Here is a 9186-nt window from a genome sequence, read left to right as displayed (position 1 = left end):
ATTGACGATTACAGGTTATAAACGGATATGCCTCCTCAGTAAAACTGTGGGTGTGGCAGGTGTCGAGGCATGGCATCAAACGCACATACAGCTCTGAATGTGAAAAACGGGGCCAAAATAGGGGTGCATACTTTTGAGAGCTCCTTCTAGAGTTTTTGTCCGATTCAGTTCAAACAAAGCACATTGTATAGCAGACATATAGACGAATAAATCAGTGTAAAAGGATTTCTGGTCAGACAAAAATTGTAGGCGTGGCATGAGTTGAGGCAGGGCCTGAAACGCACATACAGCTCTGAATGTGAAAAACAGGGCAAAATAAGGGTGCATACTTTTGACAGATACTCCTAGAGTTTTTCTCCAATTCAGTCCAAACTAGGCACATTCTACAGTAAACCCATTGACGATTAATACAAATTAAAGGCATTCCGTTCAGACTAAAGATGTGGGCGTGGCGAATTTTTGGGCGGGCCATAAAAAAAAAAACTCCAAAAATGGATTTTTGTGACTTTAATATGCACGTAATTTCACCTCATCCAAGACACTCGTCAGTCCAGGGAAAATTTGCAACATTTTATGGGTTTGGCCAAAAAAGTCGAAAAAATGTGCTCACTAGCGCCCCCTACAGTTTTCAAAAACCCCTCCCCATAGGGGTTATTTTGAGCTACATGCGTGAAAAATTTTATGCATATTCAGGACATCAGGACGCACAAAAAAGCCTCTTGCACCCATATCCCAAACTCAACAGGAAGAGCGCCACCTAGCTTTGAACATAAAAAACGCAGCCAAAATAAGGGTGCATACTTTTGAGAGCTGCTGCAAGAGTTTTTCTCCCATTCAGTCCAAACTGTGGGCGTGGCAAGTGTTGAGGCGGGGCATCAAAATGCAAATGAGAAACAAGCCCTGCAGAACTCATTTAAACAGCAAGAAAGGAGATCCAGCAGCAAAAATCTGTTGTGATGAGTCAAGCTTCACATCTGGAAATTAAGGACAACACCATCCAGGAGTTACTGGACTAAACAAAATGGGGGAAACTAAAATGCTTGTCCAAGCATTTGCTGAAGGAAGTAAGTACTTTCATTATCCTTGTTTAAAGGGGACATATCATGCTTTTTTCATCAATATATATTGGTCTAAGAGGTCCCAAAAACATGTATTTAAAGTTTATGCTCAAAAAAACACTTTGAAATCAGATTTTGGCATGCCTGAAAAGTCCTTTTCTTCATTCCTCATCAGAACACTCTGTTTTCCCTCTGACCACGCCCCCTCCGGAAGTGGATGTGCCTCGGCTCTCCAGCACGTTGATCTAATGTTTACATGTTGGCTGAATATACACGGCTGCTCAGAGATCGCGTTACTTCAACCCTCTGAATCTGATCCTGACGGAGAGGCGCCTGTAGCAGGACCTTTCTGAAGGATTGGTCATAGATTTAGTGTTTCTTGTTGTTTTATTTATCAGTATGTAGACGTGTGTCTTGGTACACAGCTACGAGCATGTAGCTATGTGGCTATGCTAACTAGCGCTAGCACTTATCCATGATAAATCATCCACTAGATCTTCAAATCTGCAGACGTGGGGAGTAAACCCGACCTCTGCCAGAAAGGCAGCGGGACCTTTTATGAAGGATTGGTCACAGATTTAGTGTTTCTTGTTGTTTTATTTGTCAGTATGTCGACGTGTGTCTTGGTACACAGCTACAGCTACAGCTACAGCTATGAACATATAGCTATGTGGCTATGCTAATTAGCGCTAGCACTTATCCATGACAAATAAAAATCATCCACTATATCTTCAAATCTGCAGACGTGGGGAGTCAAACCGACCTTTGCGTTTATTAAGAAAGCCTACAACTAGCATGCCTCCCTCCTAAGCTCCTTGTTGGCACATATTTGTGCAGGTAATGAAAAACGGGGGAGGGATTCAGTATTATTTTATACAGTCTATGGGCTGAACAAGCTCCGAGCTCTGACTCCGTGACAGACCGGATATTGTTGTTACGTAACAAAAACACGGAAGTCTGAAACGGCTCGTTTCACACACATTTACAGAAAGGTGTAGAAATCAAAACAGGGGCAGAATGGATTTTTTTCATTCTTGGGGGGTTTGTAGACATGCCAGGGACACATATTTCAGGTAAAGAACCATTAAAAAGTCAATTTTGCATGATATGTCACCTTTAAAGTATTCATGTAGTTACTAATTAATGCTTAAACAAGACATGAACAAACATTGGTATTATTAAACTATTCCTACGACTTGAACAAAGCAGTGTGACAACACAACAATAACAACACAATTGAACAAACAATGCACACTTTTCCATGCAAAACATAATTGCCTAATGAATCTTTTTATGTTTCAACTCTTCAGTGGATGCAGACTGGATAAATGACCAAGAAGGACAAGCAGGTCCATCTGACAGTGCACATGGTACTTTCCTACAAATTTAATTCATATACCAATTTGTGATTCTAGTGTTTTCTTATGACACATTATAATATAAATGTAAGGTAGTAGCCGAAAAAGGCCACCAGGTGTCCCTGTTGAGCTATTTATAACAGCCAGATTGAGCAATTCCTGCTGTTTAGCTTTCTGTTTTGCTCCTCCTGTGACATTGTAGTTCAAAGACTGTTTGATTTTGGAGCAGACGTGATGTTTGGTTGTGGAGACGTTACTTTTGTGCTTAGGATATTATAATATACAAGTTATCCTGATAATATGTTTATTTGCTTTTCCCACCGACAAGCTCACTCACCAGGAGGCCACCTGATCAGATGCCAGCACCTTGCTGATGAACCACTTCCCAGATCAAAATGTACAAATACTGTTGTGTATAAGCTGTTTCTTAATTGTTGGTAATATATTATTTCTTGGACATGTTAATTACTGTTATTAATGTGTTATATTGTTTTTTTGGGCTACATTTTTTATATATATATTTAAAATGCTCTTATTTGTATTTCCTTTGAGTTCTATTTAAAATTGGTAATAAATGTCTGCTTTCTAAAAATCTGTCTGTTTCATATCATCTCTGACTGAACCATATTAATACATAAATATAAATCAAAGAAATGTTTTTTTAAGACTTTCAAATGCCCAAATCTCCAAAAATCATCAGGCAGTGGCCAGAACAGGCAATGCTAACTTTCAGACAGCGCATCAATGCACATACAGATTTCAATGTGAAAATGTAAAAATGATTAAAGGAATTCTGTTCAGACTGAAATTGTGGGCGTGGGACACTGTCAAGTTTGGAGGTTTTCTTGTCAATCTGCCAGAAACTTGGAACATTTGCACCACCTAAGCCAGCGTATACTCTCAGATCGTGCTTTCGCATCACGTGGGAACTAATATCATGCAGCTCGCGTATGTGGCGGCGGCTCGCGTAGGCGGCTATGGCTCGCGTAGGCGGCGGCTGCAGGTGTGCGAGGGCCCGTTCATCGCCGCTTGCGGCTTTAATTAATAGAGTGCTTCCTCATGATGTTACCTAGAGGATGCATATAGAAGGTGAAAAGAATTGGTCCTAGCACTGATCCTTGTGGAACTCCCTGACTAACCCTGGTCTGCACTGAGGACTTTTCATTTACGTGAACAAATTGAGATCGATCTGTTAGGTACGATTTAAACCAAGCTAAAGCAGTTCCTGTAATGACAATAAGTTGCTCTAATCTCTGTAACAGGATTTGATGGTCAATCGTATCGAATGCAGCGCTAAGATCTAATAAAACAAGTACGGAAAGAAGACCACTGTCTGAGGCCATTAGTAGATCATTGGTTACTTTTAACAGTGCAGTCTCTGTGCTATGGTGGGCTCTAAACCCCGACTGAAAGTCCTCAAACAAACTGTTGCTCTTAAGAAAGTCCCAGAGCTGAACTGACACCACTTTCTCCAGGATTTTAGAGATAAAGGGGAGGTTAGATATCGGCCTATAGTCAGATAAGGAGCCTGAATCAAGAGTGGGCTTTTTAAGGAGAGGTTTAATTACAGCTACTTTAAATGATTGAGGTACATAGCCTGTCAGTAAAGACATATTAATCATACTTAGTAAAGAACTGCTAACTAGTGGAATTACTTCTTTTAGCAGCTTAGTTGGGATTGGGTCTAAAAGACAGGTCGATGGTTTAGCTGAAGAAACTGTTGAAACCAGTTCAGGATGGTCAATGCGTGAAAAATAGTCTAGGTATACATCTAGCTTTAACGCCGTTTCAATGATCCCGCTGTTGGTAAAGGGTCCTACACTAGTTAAAGGTAAGAGGTTACTAATTTGATCTCTAATCTTTAAGATTTTATCATTAAAGAAGCTCATAAAGTCATCACTGCTGAGGGCTAAAGGAATACATGGCTCAGTGGAGCTATGACTGTCTGTCAGCCTGGCTACAGTGCTGAAGAGGAACCTAGGGTTGTTTTTATTCTCTTCTATTAGAGAGGAGTAATAGGCAGCTCGAGCATGCTGCAGGGCCTTCCTATATTTATTAAGACTATCCTTCCAAAGTGAGCAGGTTTCAGTTGTTTTATTGGAGCGCCATAATCTTTCTAGTTTTCTAGAGTTTTGTTTTAGTTCACGGGTTTGAGCATTATACCACGGAGCTAGCCTCTGTCGTCTAATAGTCTTCTGTTTAAGAGGAGCGATTAGGTCTAGGGTAACCTGCAGAGAACCTGTAGTATCATCTACAAACTGATCTAGCTGAGAGGAACTGGAGCTAGTATACAAGCTTTGAGCTAAGGTTGGACTAAATACTGAGTTTAACGCAGCAGGGATAGCCTCTTTGAACTTAGCTACGGCACTATCAGACAAATTCCTGGTTATTATGTTTTTATTACCTTGAGTAGAACCTACTAGGAGGAAATCAAACGTTACTAAACAGTGATCTGATAAAAGCGGATTTTGTGGGAAGACTAATAAGTCCTCAATTTCAAGACCATAAGCCAGAACAAGATCGAGGGTGTGATTGAAATGGTGAGTAGGTTTGTTAACAACCTGTGAGAAGCCAATTGAGTCCAGCAGGGACATAAACGCAATGCTAAGGCTGTCATTATCAACGTCTACATGAATATTAAAGTCACCTACTATGACTATTTGATCTGAGCTGAGGACTAAATTAGATAAAAACTCTGAAAATTCAGTTAAAAATTCAGAGTACGGGCCAGGAGGGCGGTAAATTATGACGAATAAGATTGGTCGCACTGTTTTAGAAACTGGATTGGGAAAGCTGAGAACTAGGCCTTCAAAGGAGCAACAGCCCAGTCTGGGTCCAGGGTTAATCTGAAAACTAGAATTGAAAATAGCTGCCACTCCACCACCTCGGCCAGTTACTCGAGGGTTTTGAGCATTAAGGTGACTAGGAGGAGTGGCTTCATTTAAACTAAGGTATTCATTCTCACCCAGCCAGGTTTCAGTTAGTGAGAATATATCAAAGAGATTATCTGATATAATCTCGTTTATTAAAACAGCTTTAGCAGACAGCGATCTAACATTCAGTAAACCACATTTAATTTTAATATTATTCTGTTCAGCTGCATTCGAGGTTCTAATTTTAATCAGATTGTTTTGATTTACTCCTTTGATGTTTGGATTGTTTAACAAGAAGGGTCTCAGTCGGGGGACAGACAGTCTCTATGTGATATAAACAGTGGCTGGGAGACGGCCCCAAAGGAAGCGCAGAGGAGCGTGTAGGACTGCAGCTCTGCTTCCTGGTCTGCACTCTGGGTTGTCACTTTTCTAAACTAATAAAATCTGCCATGTTTCTAGTTAAACGGACGGCACCATCCGAAGTAGGATGAATGCCATCTCGGCTAATCAGACCAGGTTTGCCCCAAAACGATCTCCAGTTATCAATGAAACCCACGCCGTTCTACGGACACCAACCCGACAGCCAGCGGCTGAGTGATGAGGTGCGGCTAAACAACTCATCACCGGACTGAGTAGGAAGGGGTCCAGAGAAAATTACTGAGTCAGACATCGTTTTAGCTAAAGCACACACCGATCCCACATTAAGCTTAGTTATTTCTGACTCGCGTCGCCGGGAGTCGTTAACGCCGACATGAATTAAGATCTTTCTGAATCTATGTTTAGCTTTTGCCAGCAGTTTTAAATTTGCCTCGATGTCACCCGCTCTGGCCCCAGGAAGACATTTGACTAACACCGCTGGCCTTGCTAAGTTCACGTTTCTGACTATGGAGTCTCCAATGACCAGAGTGTTAGCCTTCTGAGGCTTTACAGTCTTAGCAGGTGTGTTGCTAAGTGGGGCAAATCTGTTAGGAACGTGAACCGGTTGGTAGTCTGACATGGGATTCTTTAGCTTACGGCTATGCTTTCCCCCTCGCACCGTAACCCAGCCACTGCATCCCGGCTGCTCGGGATCTGCCGGGGGGGGAAGCTAAGCTAGCTGAGCTAGGTAGGCTAGGTTGCCCCGCACCGGCTACAGGGGGCTGGTTAACTGCCTCTGCCTTGGTGCGGAGCCGCGACTCTAACTCACTAACCCTCGCCTCCAGGGCTATGAATCTGCTACACTTCCAGCATTTACCATTATCAGTAAAGGAGGACGATGTATAACTGAACATCTGGCACATCGTGCAGCACCGTGCAGGAGAGGAGACAGATTGAGTGGCCATAGTGCACCGTGCTATCAGGCTGATGGCTACGCTAAGCTATGAGCTAATGGCTACGCTAAGCTACGAGCTAGGTTACGAGTACACAAATCACCACTAAAGAGCTTTACTGGTCAAATAAAAGAGAGAGGGGGTGCTTGGTGAGGACTAACTTACGGTAGTGGAAGGGTAAGAAAATGTGAATTACAAGAAATTTAGAGTGAGAGCTGAGAGCTAACTGCAGCTACGTGCGACAGAGTGGAAGAGGAAAACGGAAGTGACGCAACACTCTCACCTGACATGACATGCGTAGCAGGATACCGTAGCTCAGTCCTGGACCCTGTGGAGGTGGTGGCTGACAGGAGAATTATGGCCAAGCTGTCGTCTTTGATGAACATTTATATATATATATATATATATATATATATATATATATATATATATATATATATATATATATATATATATATATGTTCTTGTTGAAATTCTTGTACTGTACCCCTTTTTGTTTGCTGCTGTAACTCCATGAATTTCCCCGTTGTGGGACGAATAAAGGAGTATCTTATCTTATCTTATCTTAAATGCATGCATGGAGCAGCTAAAGCATTACAGCAATAAATCAGACACAGGGAAGTATGTTTTACCTTGATACTTGAACCAACCAACAACTGATGGCCAAATCCAACAGATTCGCCTCCACTCCGTCACGGCACCGGAGCTGAGAGGTTTCAATTCTATTCAGTGTGTTTACTTCCACTGGCTCCGCTTTGTTTAATCCAGTTTGGTGATACACCAGACACTTTTAATAAGTTTTGATTAACTCCTTGTCATCAAAGATGCAGTTGCATTTCAGAGTGCCGTGAACCGACTGTCCAGTGCGCCTGCCACTGCAGGTGCATTCAGGGACGGTCGTAAAAGTGCAACACAGCCCTAATTTTATGTTCATGGCATTTTCATTTGAATCAAGAGAATCAAAATATAAGCAAAGTGGTCACATCAAGAATGTTTTGTTTTTACGTTTGAACAGGAACAGGCTGTATTAGTTAACTTCAGATCTTACACAAGCAAAAGTGTTAAAAGAGAGTAATGTTGACAATTTTAACACTTGGTACAACCCTGATATCAATATCTGATCGACTACATTAAGTATTTTAAAGAGAGAAAATGTTTTGGCAAAAATCAAAGACTAAAATGTGAACAAAACTAGACTAAAATGTGACTGTGACTAAAACTAGACTAAAATGTTTAGAGTTTCGATCGATTAAAACTAAAACTATAAAGGGCTGAAAAGACAAAAATGTGACTAAAACTATCAGGCATTTTCGTCTAACGACTAAGACTAAATTAAAATCGCTGCCAAAACTATATTTCACTGTATTTCAATAACTCTTGTATTGTGACCTGTAGAAATCAAGAATCAACAAGAGAGAATGTTCTGACCTGAGAGACACAGGACAGCCAGGACGATCCTCTCCATCATGCTGTGGACTGAATGTGGCACCTTAAACAAATCCGGGGCTAATATCTCTAAGACCATCAGGCAAATCTGTAGAAGGTCGTCTCCACCTCCTCCTCGCTGTCCTTGACACAGCTTTGTAACTATCTCTGTAGTTAGAGAGATGTTAGTGACATTTTAGTTTGTATTATTTGTAGTACTTATTCTATTAGTGAACAGTACTTAGTTCAAAATGTTTACTAATGATATTATGTCTTCTCCTGGTTAAAATGACATCCACAATAGCTTCCACAAACAAGGCAGATAGTGTTGTGTTTACGCTTTTCAGTAAAGACGGTTGATTGTGAGCTGAAGTGGTTCATTGACAGTTGCTTCCTGTTTCACAGCAGAACACGTGCTTCAATGTTTGTAGGGGAGAGAGGGTGAGTTGAACCCGGATCAGAATCAGAATCAGAAAGAACTTTATTCACAATGTATCTCAGGAAAACAAAGAATTTGACTCCGGTATTTTTTGCATATTCCCTGTACAAACATAAATAGACGGACACTAAAAATACTAATAAATAAAAAAATATATATAAGTACAAAAAGGCACGAGAAACATGATAACGTGCAATAGTGCAAGGAAGAAGGTGGCTCTGTCCATGAGGTAGCTGGTTTATGACACAGTGTTAAGTGTTCATCAGTGTGACGGCCTGGGGGAAGAAACTGTTCCTGTGTCTGGATGTTTTTGCGTACAGAGCTCTGTAACGGCGACCGGAGGGGAGGAGTTTGAAAAGTTAGTGTCCAGGGTGTGAGGGGTCTGCAGAGATGTTACTGGCCCACTTCCTGGTCCTGAACCGGTACAAGTCCTGGATGGAGGGCAGGCTGACTCCAATGATCTTCTCTGCAGACCTGACTGTGCGCTGCAGTCTGTGCCTGTCACGTTTGGAGGCAGAGGGAAACCAAACAGTGATGGAGAGAGACAGGACAGACTGGATGATGGAGGTGTAAAAGATGATGAGCAGTTCTCGGGGCAGGTTGAAGTTCCTGAGCTGACGCAGGAAGTACAGCCCCTGCTGTGTCTTCTTCCTGATGGAGTCTATGTGGAAGGTCCACTTCAGGTCCTGGGAGATAGTAGATCCCAGGAACCGGAAGTTGTCC

General features: G+C 41.8%; 1 long non-coding RNA gene and 1 pseudogene across 1 annotated transcript; one reads left to right on the top strand and one right to left on the bottom strand.

Annotated features, from left to right (window-relative positions):
- The first annotated feature begins 591 nt into the window (after positions 1-591).
- LOC117819364 lies at positions 592-3002 on the top strand. The gene is made up of 3 exons (XR_004632542.1): positions 592-1064; positions 2369-2428; positions 2745-3002. It is a non-coding gene; the product is annotated as an uncharacterized LOC117819364 (long non-coding RNA).
- Positions 3003-5593: 2591 nt separating this feature from the next.
- On the bottom strand, positions 5594-6611 carry LOC117819091 (annotated as a pseudogene).
- Between the last annotated feature and the right edge of the window lie 2575 nt (positions 6612-9186).

This window comes from Notolabrus celidotus, chromosome 9, assembly GCF_009762535.1.
Source record: "Notolabrus celidotus isolate fNotCel1 chromosome 9, fNotCel1.pri, whole genome shotgun sequence".
NCBI lineage: Eukaryota > Metazoa > Chordata > Actinopteri > Labriformes > Labridae > Notolabrus > Notolabrus celidotus.
This window is presented reverse-complemented; position numbering and strand designations above follow the sequence as displayed.